The sequence below is a fragment of the Pan troglodytes genome, chromosome 4 (genome assembly GCF_028858775.2).
Source record: "Pan troglodytes isolate AG18354 chromosome 4, NHGRI_mPanTro3-v2.0_pri, whole genome shotgun sequence".
In the NCBI taxonomy this organism is placed as follows: domain Eukaryota; kingdom Metazoa; phylum Chordata; class Mammalia; order Primates; family Hominidae; genus Pan; species Pan troglodytes.
In genome coordinates, this window is record NC_072402.2 from 22,973,218 (window position 1) to 22,992,457 (window position 19,240).

Below are 19,240 nucleotides of genomic sequence, written 5' to 3' on the forward strand. Positions count from 1 at the left end.
GAAGCCGCACTCCCTGATCAGGGCAGATCAGGAGGATTCCAAGTGTAATTGGCCTCCAGGGAGTATGTAAGTCACTCTTGTACACCCCCTCAGACCTCCTTAATGCCTTGCCAGCTGGAAGGAAAAGAGCCTCTTGCATTGCCCACAAAGGAAGCAGAGATTGAGGGGAGAAGAACTGGAGAAATTAAAAAAGTGGAAAGAGACAGCAACACAAATAAAGAGGTAGGTAATAATATTGTACATCTAAAAGCCTGGGGAGTGTGTCATAAACAAATGGGCTGCAATGGTCAGTAGGCAATTATATCCTGTTGCCTCATTTAAAATGCTGACTAATTACATAGAGCAAGAGGAAATTAGCACAGGAACCTTATTCTTTGCCAAGTCCACATCAAAATGCTGTAAATGAAAAACATGAAATCAATCTTCCATGGCTTTAAAGAACTCATAGTTCTTGAAGTTTAAACATCTGCACAAAGTCCTCCAAAGTATAAGACAACTTAATGGATATTCAAATCTCAGAAATTAGACTTGTAAAAAAGCTCTCAGAACCCCTAAGGCTCTCACCTTTTTGTGATCTGAACAGTCAGTTTAACATTTTTTTTCTTTAATCTGATATTATTGTTTAAATCCCTAAGTCTCATTCTATTTGCTTTATGTCAGATAATAATTTGCTTATGTGGATAAGTATCTTCTTGGAAAGAATTGTCTCCTGAAATTTCTCTTGGGATTATGTTTGGCATGTTCCAGGATTCAACTGAGTTCTTGAAGTTCCCATTCAAAGAGGTGCTGGGAAATAGCAGAGCTGCATTTTGTTTTTTTAAACAACTTTTTCTGAATATAGAATTTTTGAAAATTGAATCACTTTCTTCTATTGATATATAGCTTAAAGATTTGTCACCACTAAAAAGAAAATCAGTTCCCAAAATAACTTAAAGACGTGTAAATAGGCATACAACTAAAAAATCTTTAGTAAATGTACCAAACCTTTGTTAAAACACTCTAAAATATGTGTAAGCATGAAATAGTGGAGACCGTCAGGAAGCCAAACCTACAGTGTGATCTTCAGCAGTGAGGTGGCCTGGGAATTAGGCTTTGCCAGTCTTCGATGGTGGTCATCAATGCTTTGCAAAAGGATGCTTTAAAATTCTGCTATGCCTGTGTAGCAGAGGTTTTTGAGGGTTCGGCTCCAGGGTTCCATCCTGGTCTCAACCACAGAGTGCCACTGCTTTTTCAATGTGGAGTTTTTAAGCAAGATTTCTTTTTGGAGGAAATGAAATATTTCATAATCCTGTTGGTTTAAAAATATTTTTAAAGTGCTGAGTAATATTTCATTGTCTGGATGGACCACAGTTTATTTATCCATTCACCTATTGAAGAATATCTTGGTTGCTTCCAAGTTCTGGCAGGTATGAATAAAGCTGCTGTAAACATCTGTGTGCAGGTTTTTACGCAGACGTAAGTTTTCAACTCTTTGAATAAATACCAAGGAGTGCAATTGGCTACATCATATGGTAATACAATGTTTAGTTTTGTAAAAACCTCCAAACTGTCTTACAAAGTGGCTGTGCCAGAGTGTATTGAAGTGTTTGTGTACATCAGACAATGCACTGTTACTCAGTGCTAAAATGAAATAAGCTTTCAAGCCATAAAAAGGATGGAAGAACCTTAAATGCATATGATTAAGTGAAATAAGGCAATATGAAAACACTACATACTGCATGATTCTCAATCTATAACATTCTGGAAAAGGCAAAACTCTGGAGACAGTAAGAAGATCAGTCCCCACTGCTGGGGGTTGTCGGGAGGGAGGGATGAATACATGGAATACAGAGGATTGTTAGGGTGGTGAAAATACTCTGATGTTATAATGATGGAACCACGTCATTAAACAACTGTCCAAACCTGTAGAATGCACAACAGCAAGAGTGAACCCTAATGTAAATGATAGACTTTGGGAGGTAATGATACGTCAATATAGGCTCATCTATTGTAACAAATATACTCTTTGGGATTGATAGAAAGGTGGGGGATATTGATAATGGGGGTGTCTGTGCAGCATTGTGGCAGGGAGTATATGGGAAATCTCTCCTCTCAATTTTGCTGTGCACCAAAAAATAAAGTCTATAAAAATTTTTAAAAGGCTATACTAGATGCCCTCTTGAGACCTAGTGGACTCAAATAGTCTATAATTCTGTGTCAAATATTCTCATGAAAAGCCCACCATGAGGTACAGCAGTATATCTAAAATAAAAATTATCAGTGAGCAAACAAGGGATCTTACCATTTGTGAAGATTAAAAATTAAATTTTTTTCCAGTGATCAAAAAAAAGTCTTTTTAGGAAATGAATTTAAATAACCCTTCTGAATGGTTGTCGTATAGCTATATTTCACTTGCTGTTTTAACAGCATGGCGTGTTGTTGGCAGGGCAGAAGGAAGATATTCTTTGACATGTCCCCTCCTTCAGGTGCAGGGTTCCTTCTCTCTCATTCTGGCAGAGGCAATGTTGCCACAGATTCATTTGCTATCATGGTGGTAAAAAATAGAGGAAAAAAAATAAGAAGACAGTATGAAATTAAGACAACTAAAAAGTATAATGAGGTTAATATTTTTGCAAGTATTGCTGATGTATTTAGCAAGTTGCTTAGTAACTTTTTATTCATAGAACCAATAGCATTTATAGTTTCAGGCAGAGTCCCTTGGCATAGAAGGCCATTGCTTAGCTTGGAGTAGCAACCTCAATTCTTAAGTTTAGGGTTTTTTAATTTCATGAGCTTCCCTTTACATGCCAGCTCCATTGTAGAGATATATAGAATGTGATGTAAGAAAAGTTCCCGGGGGCTGGGCACGGTGGCTCCCGCCTGTAATCCCAGCACTTTGGGAGGCAGAGGCAGGTGGATCACAAGGTCAGGAGTTCAAGACCAGCGTGACCAACACGGAGAAACCGCATCTCTACTAAAAAATACAAAAATTAGCCAGGCGTGGTGGCATGCACCTGTAATCCCAGCTACTCAGAAGGCTGAGGCCGGAGAATTGCTTGAACTGGGAGGTGGAGGTTGCAGTGAGCTGAGATCGTGCCATTGCACTCCAGCCTGGGCAACAGAGCAAGACTCTTCTCAAAAAAAAAAAAAAAAAAAAAGAACACTTCCCATTAGGAGGAAACATAAAGCCTTCTGATGGGGAAGGAGTGTCATTCAAAGAGAGAAGTAAATGTAAGGATAGAGACATTCATGTCCAGGCTCATCTCTCTGGCTTCGAACCCTTGCTGGCAGTGGGAGGGGTAGTAAAACTAAGGGGAATGGGTGGAGAAGGAAGGCGCGGTAGAGGGATGCTATGCATATTTGCTATATAGAATTCTGGGAGGAAACTTTGTCATGGCAAATCCTCCTAACAAGAAGTGTTTGCAGCAGAGCTGGAAGGGCAGAATGGCTTGTTCAGGCAGACACAAGCCTGAGACATGACCTCAGATCCCCACAGTCTGCTGAGGCTGTCAGCTGGCCCACTACCAGCACAGTCACTGGGGTGACGGTCAAAGTGGCCTGCCGCAGAGTCCTGCAACAGGGAAGATGCCCACGTTGAGGATCAAATGAAAGCCACATCTGAAGCAAAGGCAATCTTATAGCCCAAGACAGCCAAGATGTTTTTGTGGCTTTGTCATATGAAGAAGAGGGTGAGCTCACCGAGGAGCTATCACTGTGCTAAGTAAAGAAACCACTAATTTCATCAGCTATGATCAACAATGGAGTCCATGAAGACGGACATGGCTACCCAGAAATGAGCAGGGTTGGATCTTTTCCACTCACATGGGCTATATCAATTCCTCATGCACTCAGCTGCCATGCTAAGCATGAGTAGGAAGACAAGGTTGCCTGAGACTGTCCTTGTTTTTAGTTCTGTCCCAGTTTCTCCAGTCTGCATCCTGGAAAAGACCTCGGTACCAAGCAATCTGAGACAATTGGTCACCCTACTTTCAAAGTCAGAAAGGCAAGATTCATAGCAAAATGCTTCAACTTACAGCATAGTGCCAAGAAGTAGGACTGCTAACATCATGCAGAGGCCAGAGGGTAATGCCCACCCAGTAACTAAAGACCTACGTCATCACAGTGGTTTGCCCATTACAAAGGTCATGTGATTTTTTTTGAGTGCTCCACATAAGTTAAATAAGAGGTGTTTTGTCCCGGTGTTATAAAATGTTTTTAGATCTGGGTTATTGTCCCTTGTGGTAATTGAGACTAGAATGGGAAGTAGTCATTCCTCTGTTTTCAAATAGATTGCACTCTTCCTTTTAACTCAGATCGAAGGGGTCCGTGATTTAAGGTTAATAGTTTTAAGTTAAATATCTATTTCTTTGAAAGGCAGAAGAAAATATTGTGGGTTTCTCTAATGGCATTGAACATTTCCTGCCACATTTCCTGTTTTATAGATCATCATGGCAGACATTGGTGGTTAAGCAAGTCAGGTCTGGGGTCTGGCTTCAGATTCCCTGGGTTCAAATCTCATCTCTCTACCTTCACCGGCCAGACCTTATGGCTCTTACTTAAACTCATGCTGACTTGGTTTTCTCATATATAAAATGGGGATGATGTTAGTAAAAGTAATATTATTTATCTTGAAGTTTTTTTGTTAGGATTATATGAGATAATGAGTAAGCGCTCTTTCAGTGTTTCTGGCACGTTAAAAACTCTCAATAAATGTGTTTCTGTTCTGTTTTTTTTTTTTTTTTTGAGACGGAATCTTGCTCTGTCACCCAGGCTGGAGTGCAGTGGTGCGATCCTGGCTCACTGTAACCTCCGCCTCCCGCGTTCAAGCAATTCTCTGCCTCAGCCTCCCAAGTAGCTGGGATTACAGGTGCCCGCCACCATGCCTAGCTAATTTTTGTATTTTTAGTAGAGACAGGGTTTCACCATCTTGGCCAGGCTGGTCTTGAACACCTGACCTCGTGATTCACCCACCTCGGCCTCCCAAAGTGCTGGGGTTTCTGTTCTTTTAAATTAATGTATGACTCCTCCACTAGGTTTAAGCTCTTTGATCACAGGATCACTGTATACTTTTGCCCACCTGTTCATCTCCAGTATCTGGGATAGAGTAAGCATTAAATACTTGCTGCTATTATTAGAACTAATTTAAAAAATATCTAAAGTCTTCATACCATATTTTTTTTCCTGTCTGGATTTCTCTTTCTTACAACTTATCCTTCTTAGACTTACAAGAAAAATGTAAAAAAAAAAAAAACCTTGGAAATTCATTGGGGGTAAGTATTTGAGAATTATTATGAAGATATAGGCATATTGGCAATCCCAAACTTACTGTCTTCTAAAACGTCTGAGACAGACAGAATAGAGTGAAACACCAATCTGGGAATCTGAAAATCTGTCTTCAGATTATTTCCCTGCCAAAAAACTTTTCCATGGTGTTCTCTTTAAAATCTTTAAAATTAAAGGGTTGGACTAGATGAGGTCTGAGGTCATGTCCAGTTCTAGACTTTAGCAATTCCAGTAGAGAATAAAACAAGACAGCATACCATTAAGTACCCAGTTGTGTACTGAACAACATGATAATGCTTTTTAAAAACATCGTTTCTTTCTCTAAAAAAAAAATCCTTCAAGTGCTAATGTTTTTCTTCTGAAAACCTGCTTTCTTTGCGCTGGACTACTCTGATTCAGATGGAAAAAGCTAACACACCTGGGTAGATGATTCCCCAGCAGCGGAGAGCATCTGACAGCAGAAACACAACTGACATTATTGCACACTATGTGTCAATGAGGGAATGAGTATGGCTCCTACCTAGAAGGTTCATGAGCTGAAGGAGGCTGGCAAATTACTCCATAATTACAGCTGTCTTCGCAGCAAGGCAGAAAACAACAAGAAGCATTGCCTCCACATCTTGAGATAGCTGAACATCGCACCACCTTTCAAATTGCTTTTTTTCTCTTGTCCTTCTGTTTGTACTTTTTCTTTCTGTAAGACAAATTGCTCTAGTCCTCTTGCTGTGAAAGCATGTAGTGAGTTGCCCAGCTCTAAGTCCGATGGCATAGGATACTCTCCAACTTGAATTTGCTAAATGTAGGTAGGAGATCATTTGATTTCTCTTGAGTTCCTCAGTTAGGAGGAGTCTCATAAAAATCCTTCATAGGCTCTAAATTATCACTTAGAATTACTTTCCTTCCTGTGATGGTACCAGAGTGATTGACTCTTCCAAGTATCACTGCTAATATCAGGCAAGTCTGAGAAGGAAGACAAATATTCTAGTCCAGAAATCTCACTCTATTAGGAGAGGCAAGATCTCCATTTGCTTTTCTCGCTAACACTTTGTTTGTTCTGGCACTACTTTCTCTCTCATCATCCACAATCCTTTTGGAATAGAAATGCATGCATAGAAGTGTAGAGTTTGCTTCTAGTTGAAATTCCCCTTGTTACTTAAATACTCAAGGGATTTGTTTGGTGATTGTTGTTTAAGCATGGCTATTTCTGGTAAGGAGACTGCACAAGTACCTCTATGTAGAGCTATGGAAAAGGGTACAGCGGTAGTATCCAATAATACTAGTCATGACTAGTCTAGTCATTGGTAGTGTCTAGGCTTCCTCCCTGCTAAAAGTAGGGAGGAGTAGGAGAAAAGCTTCCATTGGATGGGAGATACTTTGTGCACAATTTTGTTTGTCCGAGAATTGATGGCAAACAGGAGTTGGTTTAGACCAAAAGGCAAGGCTCCCATATTCTTTTCAGTGGCATCCTCTATCAATCTTATTTCCTGGCCTTCCAAGCATCTAGGTGGGAAGTGACATGCTTTGAAATTACTGATTCTTAGAGTAGCAGACTAGTTAGAGGTGTCCTGCCTGAGGATGTAGCCTTTTACAAGGCTGGTTCCCACCGGGTCCTTTTCTCCTTTTCCTGTTGCCTAATCCAAGCTCCCTGTTGAGCACACCTCTGTTCAGTTGTCTCAAGACTATGTATATACCCAGAGCTCTTTCTCATTGGAGCTAATTGGAGCTGTCTCTGATGCTACTTCTAATCCTGTATGTTGATTATGCTGTTTCCTACTCCTCAGTAGGGTGGGCAAGTGGGCATGTGTGGTTTAAGACTCTCTTAGGGTTTTGTGGGAGGGAAGCCAAGCATAATTTTGTTGCATGGTGAGGGGGAAAGGGAGCCCCTGAAGTTAGAGAGTGAAATCTAGAAAGAACCCTTTCTTATTCTTTTCTCATTGTTTGTGTTCTGTGTTTGGGTGTTTACTTGTTGTCAACTGCCTGTCTCTCAGGAGCTTAAGCTCTGTGACAGCAGAGACTATTGTTTCCACTCATTCTGTGTTATCTAGACTAATTCAGTGCCTAACACATACATGATGCTCGATAAATATCTATTAAATGGAAAAGTAGAAATCCCTTTTAAATTATGGGTCAGAGTGTAGATATGGATGCACATGTGTGTCATGCACGTGCATGAGAGATAAGAGAGAGAGAGAGATTTGGGAAAACTGTTTACATCAGAGCTTCTCAAACTTTTTTTTGCTCACCGTGTTCTTAGTGTTTAAATTTTTTTCTCACAGCGTTCCTAGGCCAAAATAAGTAACAGTTCAATTAAGTGGTTAGGTCCAAAAACACTTGAGTGTTTATGTCCTAACAACTTATTGGCCATTTAAAAAATTACACATCAATTGAAAAAATATATTTTTGTTTGACTCTTATCTAGTATGACATACAAATGGGGTGTGTGTGCTTATTGGGCTTCATGCAGCTTCTCAAACTTTGAAATCAGATGAGACGTTGCAAGCCTTAGATCCTGTTTCACATTCTACATTGATTTTCATGTGGTACCTGCTCATAGTAACTGCTGAGAACCTAGTTTTGCATGGGCATGATGTCACCAAAAGGAAGCTAGGAATCAGTAATGACACTGTGAATAACTCAAAGCTGGTAGTTTATGGAGTATTTGACAGATATTCAATATCTCTGTGTTTCCCTCTGAAATTCAAAAATATCTTATCATGAATTCATTGTGGCATGCTGAGGTGCTTTGGTGCAAAGTTTGAGAACTGTATGGTTACATTCATGTTGATTTCAAATACTGGAAGAATCACGGGAAAAGATATTTTATGATAATAAACAGTAATACAACTTTTAATCGTATTGTGGAATTACTTTCCATTTATGGCTAATTATCACTCAATAGCAGTCATCATTACATGTGTCTTAGGTTAATTTTGCTAAGTTGAATTTGATTAAGAGTCAGCTCCTTACTTTCAAAGCCTATGACTCTAAAGCAGTGAGACTAATTTCTCAGATAATACATGTGAATTGGTTTCCTCACTTTACATCCTACAGGTTTAACCTTTACACTTTGTGACCTATGGAACATGGTTGTCTGCTTACAACTTAAAAAAGGGAATGGGGGGAGAGTACTGCTGATTTTGCTCACACTCTCAGCATTAGAGGACTTATAGCATCTGCAACACATCACAGCACTTGTGTCAACCTACAAATTATCTGTTAGAACTGGAGGAATTTACTTAAAAGGCTTCCAGTGAAATCCTATGACAAATAGGTACAATCTAACCTCACCTTTCTCACTATATGCTTTATTCTTGGCATTTATAAATGTTCATTTCTGTTGTGCATTCTTGAGTAAATTTGGATTTTGGAAGAGAATTTATAATGCTTATCATTCCTTCTATAGAACCCAGCTAACCACTGCTCTTTCTTAGCTGAAATGTGAGATCTCAGAGGGTTAAGTGAGTTTCCCCCACACAAAAAGTCAACATCAAGTATTTGTTTAAATGTGGACTTCTTGACAAACACATCTCTCCATTTGCAAGGCCCATGAATTTAAAGCATCCAGTAATAACAGGCCTGTTCTTCTTTTCTGAGCTGGAAGCTCCTCGTGAAATGGTATCCTTTCAAAGTGCCACTGCAATAAACTCGCATCCTAACATTGGTGTCAAAGTGCCAGTGAACCAAGACTGGCAGCGGACTAATTTGGGAGAATTGTCTGCCTTAGCCTTCTTCACTCACTCCTACTGATCAACTCACCCCCACAAGCTATTCAGCTTGTCAGTTGTTCCATGGGTAGAGGGAGGAGGGGATGAAAAGGAATTAGGATATGCTTCTCCCTTTCACTTAATACCTAGTGTCCTCCGCAACACTGGTACGTCCTTTAAGAATGCCGGGAGCTCTCTTTCTCCATTAGAGGAATGACTTCATAAGACTCTAGAGGTAAGAAATACACCCCTAGCTAAAGGTGGCATTATTTATAATATGCAAGGTTTTGACAATATGTAACACTTTTACAGACATCCTGAAATAAATTGAATACTTAGCTACAAGCCTGTCTGCACTAATAGATGTCTTGACTGATTAGTTAATTATCTGTTTCCTTCTACTAAAAATGATCAATCAAGTGAAGGGAAGGAAGCAGCTGCATTGCTAGGGACAGTCAGGTGGGTGAGAACCCTTCTGCAAAGTTGGTTTGGAGTAAAGAGCTACAAAAATGCAATCTGTGAGCTACTAATGCCTACTTTTTGATAAACTAAGCCCTGGCTCTCCATGGCCACACTTGAAGCCACAAGTGCAGATTTGACCTTTTTCTCTCAATTCATTATGTATGTATAAAAGGGATTAATAAAAATTCTGGCTTCAGTGGCATGAGCCTCCTATGGGATAATATGCAGAAAGCTCCTAGCACACAGCAAGCATACAATAATTTATTTTTTCTCTTTCTCCTCTTCCTTATGATTATTGACTTAACTACCTGAAATTGGTACACCATGATGAAACTTTGCATTAATGCAAAATGGCCCCAAATGTTTGATCTGTAGTTGAATATCACATGAGAAGAAAAATATTTAACTATAGAAGTCCTACCTAGCATGAAGAAATTAGGCAAAATGAATATGGGCCTCAGAGGTCCTGACTTCTTATTTGTAAGAACAACTTACCCTAAGGCAGTGATTCTCACTCACTATGTAGCTTGTGAACTGCTCACAATGCTTAACAAGCAGTGTGTGGCTCATTATAGCCTGATTTACTACCTGTACACCGTGTGTGTGCTTCTGTTCCTCTCAGAAAGGAGCTTCAAATAAAATGTGTAGGTTCCACCCTCTGTATCTTGATATAGGGCGCATGGCTGTTCTGGTCATGAACCCAGAGTATTTGGTACCCCAAGGTGATGCCTTAATCCTCCCTTGTAATCATGAGGGACAAATGAAGGCACACATCATCACAGTAAGCAGTAAAAACAAGTTATAAATGTTAACATTTTACGCAAGCAGTAGCAGGAGAGGGGGTCGAGCTTCACAACTAATAGCGGGTGGTCAGCAGGCTCATGTTGTTAGAGAGGTGCCATCAGAGTGACCAGAAGACTTCAGATAAACATAATAATCTAAGAATTGCAAAGAAGGGGAGAGCAAGGTAGGAACAGTGTATGTATATTTCAGAGGGAGGGAGGGGAGAAGGGAGAGAGAAAGGAAAGTTTTCATTGGTTTTAAAGAGCAAGCTCATTTTTTTCCTTCTTCATTTGTTTTCTTATACCCAGAAAATTTTCTGCTCATGACTCCTTTCTGAAAGGTATCTTCTGTGCAACATGCATATTATGGGTATAATTTTTTCTCCTTTTAATGCAGTTGCTTTATAGTGAGGGGCCAAAGAGTTATTTTAATCTCACAGAGGCCAGGTTTTTCTGATTATATTTTTTAACCTTATTTTTTTAGTTCACACTGTCAGGCTTATAGGCCATCTTCTTCAAGACACTTCACTTTCATTTTCAATCAATTTCTCTCCACGACTTTTCACATAGCTTTCTTCACACTACTAATTTCACTTTAGAACTGGCATCCTATCCCACATCCCCGGACTTGCTGTGCTAACATGTTTAAACATGATTAGTCTTTATTAATGTAAAAGAGACAAAGCTTCAAGAATCACACACCTCTTAATTTGCTATAGTTCCAGAGGGGGACCTCAACGCTGGAAACTGAAAATGAATGGACTCCTTGAGAGGCAGATATACTGGGTGTTCTCCTGCTAAGTGGAAAGTTTTGCATTACGGTTGCAGACAGGATTTTCTTTAAGTTGCATTCCAGCTAAAATCCCTGCTATGTCGAATACCACAAAATATCCAAATAATTAAAAAACATTTCCTGGTCACAGATGATGATTAATATACTTTTGGCAAGTTTGTTACACATTTAGTTCAGAAAATGAAGGGATTTTGACATCATTATGGTGGTGTTTGACCTCCATTATGATCTTGAGAATAATACGATAATACTTCCTTAATGCAGTATTCATTTTGTTATTCAACAAATATGAGCTAAGAATTGTTGTAAGCACTCAAGAAAGGGTGGAGTATTATGACGCTACCCACAAAGGACACAGAGTTTAGATGAACACTTCGTCTATTTAATACTTTCTTGAAATTTCTGTCTAAAATTTCAAAAGATTGTATATTTTATAAAACATATCCATAAATATACCTGTTACTTGATGTAAGTCTCCTATTTTGGGAGAATTTGATATGGGTTACACATATACAATAAGATGTTAACATAAGGCTAAAATATTAAGGGCCATATGTAGGAACAGAGGAGATCATTAGATCTGAAATCTAAGCTAGGGATATTTTCTACAGTTGCACATTAAATTTAGTTCCTGTGCGGGTCACAAAGGCCAATAAAGAAATTCCATGAGTCATGTAGTATTCATTTTCTAATAAAAGGATATATACCAGTTGGTAAGAAGAAAATGTTCCTGGAAATAAACAAGAACCTAACCATGAATTACTAAAATAAAAGAAAATATTGAAAGTATTTTTATAGTGAGGGGCCAAAGAATTATTTTAACCTCACAGAGGCCAGCTTTTTCTGATTATATTTTTTAACCTTATTTTTTCTGTTCACACTCTCAGGCTTATAGGCCATCTTCTTCAAGACACTTCACTTTCATTCTCAATCAATTTCTCTTTAATAGTGGCCTTTAAACAAGATATGGAAAATGTATTCATACTGTCATTTCTTATGCTGACCCTTAGTAAAAATCAAGAGAATAATGCTGTATTACAATAATGTCAATGTGTTTCCATAGGGAATAGAATGAAAGAGTCACCAGGTCCCCTGGAGCTTGATGTTTTGTTGCAGCTAGAGGTGACTGTGTGTGCTGTCTATGCTTTGACTGGGGATGCATCAGAACACTAGCATTTCTCAGATGAACCAATCTAGACAGCCCATTGCCAGGCTCCTGCTGACAATGTTGATACCAATGCCACTGCTCTGCAGGCCTATGGACACTGGGCTGTTCCTGAGCAGTGTACGGGTCCTTCACCTTTCCAACCTGCGTCGTCTCCACTGCCCAAGCAGCTGTCTCAGTCTACTCTGCAACTATTTGGACCATCCTTATTTTCACCAGAAACGCTCCTGGACTTGTTCACCTGCTGCTGTGGCTCATGTTGGGGCACCACAAGATGACCTGGGGGCCTAAATAAGTGACTTGGGGACACCATAAGGTGGCTTGGAGAATTTCTTTTTATCAACTGCTTGGGAAGTATTTCAAAACTTAAACAACCAGAATGGTTATGTCAGTATATATCCCAGGTCCCCTGATAAGAATGTCATCTTTTTTTCCCACTAGACTCAATTAGTACTGTGTAGTCTCCTTTCCTGTGGACATTTATCATATATGTTTCTTATCTTATCTACTAGACTATAAAGTCCATGAGGGCAGTGTCTGAATCTGATTTGATTTCTATGCCCCAAAACACTTAGCACAGTTCTTCATACTTATTGAATACCTGTTGAATGAATAAATGAATGTGAGGCATTTATTCAAATCCCCTGGGTCTAGGCACATTGGTGAAAACAGGTAAGCTGTCTTGTGATTTTTCAATCTCTATCATTTAGTTAGTTAGATTGTTAAATTAGTTAGCTGATTGTTAGTTGGTTTGAACACTTAAAAAAGTCCATCCTCGTCATAGGGGATGATATCTACATTTAATCATAAAGATGAGGTTTTTAAAAATAAAAACCTGCAGAAAGATAGATGTAATTAGACCCTAATCCCTGAAGTATTATATTTTCTCTTTTAGGTTGAATACCAGTAGAAACCTCATATTTACCTGGAAGATTACTTTTAGGAAGCTTGAAGAATTCTCTCTTCCAACTTGGTTGTAAGTAGGATCACCATGTAATTTATTGTCTAAACTGGGACACTTTTTAAAAATTATTATTATACTTTAAGTTTTAGGGTACATGTGCACAATGTGCAGGTTAGTTACATATGTATACATGTGACATGCTGGTGTGCTGCACCCAATAACTCGTCATTTAGCATTAGGTATATCTCCTCATGCTATCCCTACCCCCTCCCCCCACCCCACAACAGTCCCCAGAGTGTGATGTTCCCCTTCCTGTGTCCATGTGTTCTCACTGTTCAATTCCCACCTATGAGTGAGAACATGTGGTGTTTGGTTTTTTGTCCTTGCGATAGTTTACTGAGAATGATGGTTTCCAATTTCATCCATGTCCCTACAAAGGACATGAACTCATCATTTTTTATGGCTGCATAGTATTCCATGGTGTATATGTGCCACATTTTCTTAATCCAGTCTAGCATTGTTGGACATTTGGGTTGGTTCCAAGTCTTTGCTATTGTGAATAGTGCCGCAATAAACATACGTGTGTATGTGTCTTTATAGCAGCATGATTTATAGTCCTTTGGGTATATACCCAGTAATGGGATGGCTGGGTCAAATGGTATTTCTAGTTCTAGATCCCTGAGGAATTGCCACACTGACTTCCACAATGGTTGAACTAGTTTACAGTCCCACCAACAGTGTAAAAGTGTTCCTATTTCTCCACATCCTCTCCAGCACCTGTTGTTTCCTGACTTTTTAATGATTGCCATTCTAACTGGTGTGAGATGGTATCTCATTGTGGTTTTGATTTGCATTTCTCTGATGGCCAGTGATGATGAGCATTTTTTCATGTGTCTTTTGGCTGCATAAATGTCTTCTTTTGAGAAGTGTCTGTTCATATCCTTCACCCACTTTTTGATGAGGTTGTTTGTTTTTTTCTTGTAAATTAGTTTGAGTTCATTGTAGATTCTGGATATTAGCCCTTTGTCAGATGAGTAGGTTGCGAAAATTTTCTCCCATTTTGTAGGTTGCCTGTTCACTCTGATGGTAGTTTCTTTTGCTGTGCAGAAGCTCTTTAGTTTAATTAGATCCCATTTGTCAATTTTGGCTTTTGTTGCCATTGCTTTTGGTGTTTTAGACATGAAGCCCTTGCCCGTGCCTATGTCCTGAATGGTAATGCCTAGGTTTTCTTCTAGGGTTTTTATGGTTTTAGGTCTAACGTTTAAGTCTTTAATCCATCTTGAATTAATTGTTGTATAAGGTGTAAGGAAGGGATCCAGTTTCAGCTTTCTACATATGGCTAGCCATAAACTGGGACACTTTTGAAGGTGAGAAATGGCACTTTTAATAATTATGCCTGACCACAGGCACTAGCCGAGACTGTCCCTGTGCAAACAAGAAAGTATGGTCACCTAGCTAAACATTTATTTTTAATTTTTGAATGACTGATTTTCGGTGTGACAATGTCTTCCATCTCCTTCAGTGGCCATAAAAGAGGCCAGAAATGTCACAATTTGGACATTTTACACTTCCCCAAATTGCATTTTTAATGTATGCAACAGATCAGGGTCTTTCCTGTATCCTTCATTCCACCTCAGAACACAATCTCAATTCCTAGGCATAGAAGGGAATAAAATAAAAATGGCATTCTTTTTTATTCTAGAATACAGAAGATAAAAACTTACACAGATGCACCTCAAGCCAAGCAGCAGGTGAAATTCTTAGAGAAAACTGATTTTCAGGAGATGACTGGAATTTTAAATTGTAAGCTTTAAAATTTGGTAAGATTCTAATGAAAAGGATGGACGCAATTTTGGCGGGAACACCTATCAGCACTTTTTCTTTCACTGGAAGGGATATTTGATCTTGACTTAGAGGAACATAGAAGTAGGCATAATGCTTGACATGAAATAAAATAGAAGCCTAAATCCATGGGGAGGCAATTCTAGCTGAGTGATCAGTCATTCACTTACAGTATGAAGCGCCTAGATTTATCACAGTAATATTCTTATTTGCTTTCTGTAGACCATGCAGGGCTCGTTATATTTATGCTGATGGCCTTGTCATCACTCCTGATGATCAAAATTCTCTTTGTTGGACTTATGTGACTCAGTAACCTTCAATAATTGAGGATGGAACATGATATTAAGGGCTAAGGGGAAAGTAAGTGTTTACAGTGAGATCTTCTCTCCCCTAATAAGAGACCAAAAGTTTGTCAGAAATCATCAGCAGGTTTTCTTGTAACATTAAAAGGAGGAGAAATAAGCGGACCCTCTGCTTTCATAAATCACATGAGTATCCAATAGTCTCCTCTTCACCCTGTAATTTGGAATGAAAAAATCTCTTGTGCATAAACTGCTTTCCTGAATCTAATACAATTAATCCAGAAGAGAAGTGGGAATGGATATCAGGTTTTTTTTCCTTCAAATTTTGTTGTTAATTAAAAAAACAATTATCAAGGATTTCTAATTACTTTATAAGTGCTGTATGGCCTGTACCTGCTCCTTAGCAAATTAGTAAGATAATGCTGGAAACATCTTATTAAACAGAATTACCCTTTCTCTTCTTCCAGATTCACACATCTACTTAATGGGCCTCTTCTTATGCAACACCTTTGTGAAACATTTATATCTATTAAGTTATCTCACAGTTATTAGCATTGTGCATTGGTTTCTAATTTTTTTTTTTACCCAGGACCTAATAAATTGATAGACTACTATAAGGTTGAGTAGAAACAGACACAAACTCTTCAGATCTTTAAAAATATTCCTCTAGAGTAAGTGGGTGCTCTGGAAATTATAAACTCTGATGTAGGGTATAGAGACTCATTGAAAAGATGATACCTAAAGGAAAATAGGGCCCAGAGGTCCACAGAAGTTTCCTGGGACAGAATGGGAATCTCTGTAATCAGGGACTGACAGGTGAAAGGCTATCCTATGGTCTGTATGTCTCCTCCAAAACTCATGTTGAAACTTAATTGCCATTTTAACAGTGTTGAGAGTTGGGACCTTTAAGAGGTGATTAGGTCATGAGGACTCTGTTTTCATGAGTGGATCAGTGCTATCAATACAGGAGTGGGTGCATTATCTTGAAAGATTAGCCCCTTTCTCTCTGGTCTTGGTGCTTGCTTACCCTTCTGCCATGTTATGACGTGGCAAGAAGACACTTACCAGATGAGGCCCCTCAATCTTAGACTTCCCAGCCTGTACAACTGTGAGCCAGGTAAGTCTCTTTTCTTCATAAATTACGTAGCCTGTGGTATTCTGTTATAGCAACAGAAAACAGACTAAGACAAGCTAGAAGCAAAATGTGAGCCATTGGAGAATGCTGACAAAGGGAGCACATGAATGGGAGGGGTGACTGTGGACATCAGATCTGTCTGTGATATGCTGCTCAAAAAAACAGCAGATGGGGATGCAACTACTTCAGGGTTTCACAGAATATGTCAAGGTCTGTAGCCCATCCTTTTCAGTTTAAGCAGAGTCAAGCTGAGAATGGAAAAGCAAGCTCCTGAAATATAGGGAATCATGACATCGTAAGTTTTAAACCATCTTTGAGAAGAGCATTGTACATCATATAATCTATCCTAGAACTATATGATGTTGGGGTTTGAATAGGTAGTTAAAGATTTTTTGTATTTTATAAATTTGAAGTAACTTTCATTTCATCTGGGTATATTTTTGTTATATTGTATGGCAGTTGCCAAATGAATCATCATTTCACGGTGATGGCACTCACTGCAATTTTTGTTGTTATTCAGTACTCTGTTGTTCTAGGAGCTGTGTCAAGATCACAATTTTGTTACCACAAATTGTCATATGAGGTTTGCTAGCTCATTCAGGAACACTGAGTGTATGCAGGGGAGCTGGGAGTAAGCCTAACATTCCCTCCCCTCTTCCCTACAGCTGCAGTTATCAGTCCACCAGGCCGTGAGTATCTAACTGAGATCAATCTGCAAATGCTTTGATGGCATGTATGCCAAGTCAGTATTTACCAGAGTGAGAGTCTCATTTTGGCATGCATCACTCATGAAATATTTGTAGACTGTTGGGGAAGTTTATGGAAATCCTTTTATTTGTAGGAATTAAAAAAAATTCATCATGAATACATAGTACTAGTAGGGATTTTGAGAGAACACTGGGTCCAGGTTTGAATTTCAAATTAGACTCAGAAAAATTTCACTGAGATATAGAAAAACACCAAGTAGAATTTAAGAATTGTAAAGCACGCACATTGACTAAAAGGTAAAGGATTTGAGATCATCGGACAAGAAATGAAGGTTGAAAAGTAGTTCAGTAAGTGATAGGATGAGTAGGCGGCCCTTACGAAGATCTCCCTTACTGGGGCCATTTAACTGAGGGAGTGATTGGATGGATGGATGTCGCCTATGAAGGGTTTCTTTGTGCCTGAGCACAGCTGGAAGGGGGTTTTCTTCCTGTGTCAGTGGGATGTACAAGGGAGAGCAGAGGCAGACTGGGGCGCATTGAGCAGTGGCAGAGTGGGGCACACTGAGCAGAGGCAGAGTGCGGCACATTGAGCCGTGGCAGAGTGGGGCGCACTGAGCAGAGGCAGAGTGGCGCAATGGCAGAGTGGGGCGCACTGAGCAGAGGCAGAGTGGGGCGCACTGAGCAGAGGCAGACTGAGGCGCATTGAGCAGTGGCAGGGTGGGGTGCATTGAGCCGTGGCAGGGTGGGGCGCATTGAGCCGTGGCAGAGTGGGGCGCACTGAGCAGAGGCAGACTGAGGCGCATTGAGCAGTGGCAGAGTGGGGCGCATTGAGCAGAGGCAGAGTGGGGCGCATTGAGCAGAGGCAGAGTGGAGCAATGGCAGAGTGAGGCGCGTTGAGCAGTGGCAGAGTGGGGCACACTGAGCAGAGGCAGAGTGGGGCGCGTTGAGCAGTGGCAGAGTGGGGCGCATTGAGCAGTAGCAGAGCAGGGCGCATTGAGCAGTAGCAGAGCGGGGCGCATTGAGCAGAGGCAGAGTGGAGCAGTGGCAGAGTGGGGCGCATTGCCAGACAGGCAGCTCACGCACAGAACTGGAGGAGGAGCATGGGCATCGGGCGGATCGGGAGGACGGGCGGCAGGAAGTCCCGGGCACACAGAAAAGCTCCCAGTGGACTCTGCAGGTTGCTAATGAGATAGGAATCCTTTGTCACAGTAATTAGGTTCATAAATCCGCAAGTTTCTAAATTTGCTGGAAGCAGTAATAAAAGAAGTCTCTGCTACTTTGAAATAAGTTTTTCTTCCTTCATTGTCTTCCACCAATGGACCTTGGGCAGCAAGAAGTTAGGTCTGATCAAGGTTGCCTGAAAGAGGTGAGAGAGGGGAAATGAAGGGAGCACAAGACATACTGGATCCCCTTATACGGTTTATCTAAGGCCGAGCAGTTCATATAAATTACCTGGAATGTACTTTATCTCCATCCTCCAACACAATTCTTTTAAGGTTTTCCATGGAAAGTCTTCACTCTTTATAAATTTATCCCACTAGCATACATTTGTTTTTATTCTCTCTTTATTTCACATACCTATTAGGCTATCCTTCTGTTTGGGGTTGGGCCCCATCTTGTTCTTTGTGACTTTCTTTATTATGCTAAGCTATTCTGGACACAATAGATTCTCAATAAATGTTTATTTAATAGATTAATAAGATTGTATTTGTATTCCTCCTTACATCTCATCTAAAAAGGAGGTGTTTTCTTATTATAAATGTAGTGTTAATTGTTAAAAAAATTGAGATTTTTTTTTTTTAATGGCCTCCTTCATGCAGGCATAGTTTGTTATTGGGGCTTTTTCATTACATCAGGAAAAATACTTTTAGGTATTTCCCTTCTAACCAAGAAGTGTACTAAAATATAAATTAACTTTGACTTTATAATACAAATATATTTTATGGAAATCTTGTTTTTTTCAGAGCCTGTAAAGGTATGCTGCAGTAATATAGAGTAAGTCCAAAGTTGTTTTTATCCCAGTAAAAACATTTTCTTCAAGATGCACTTATTTCTGGGTTGTAATATTTTCATTTATAGGATAAGGATAATAATACCTCTTTCACTGATTTATTGTGATAAATAATGAATTAAAGTTATAAGATGTCAAGCCTTATGCAAACATTAGAATATAAGGACTCTT

At 39.6% G+C, this 19,240-nt stretch overlaps 1 long non-coding RNA gene across 1 annotated transcript in view; it reads left to right on the plus strand.

The window, feature by feature from the left end:
* The window catches only part of LOC129143942 (uncharacterized), a 169,102-nt gene that overhangs the window by 57,271 nt on the left and 92,591 nt on the right, over window positions 1–19,240 (plus strand). Inside the window, exon 3 of the long non-coding RNA XR_008547902.2 lies at window positions 13,064–13,144. This is a non-coding gene — a long non-coding RNA (uncharacterized LOC129143942). The remainder of the gene's footprint in view (window positions 1–13,063; window positions 13,145–19,240) is intronic.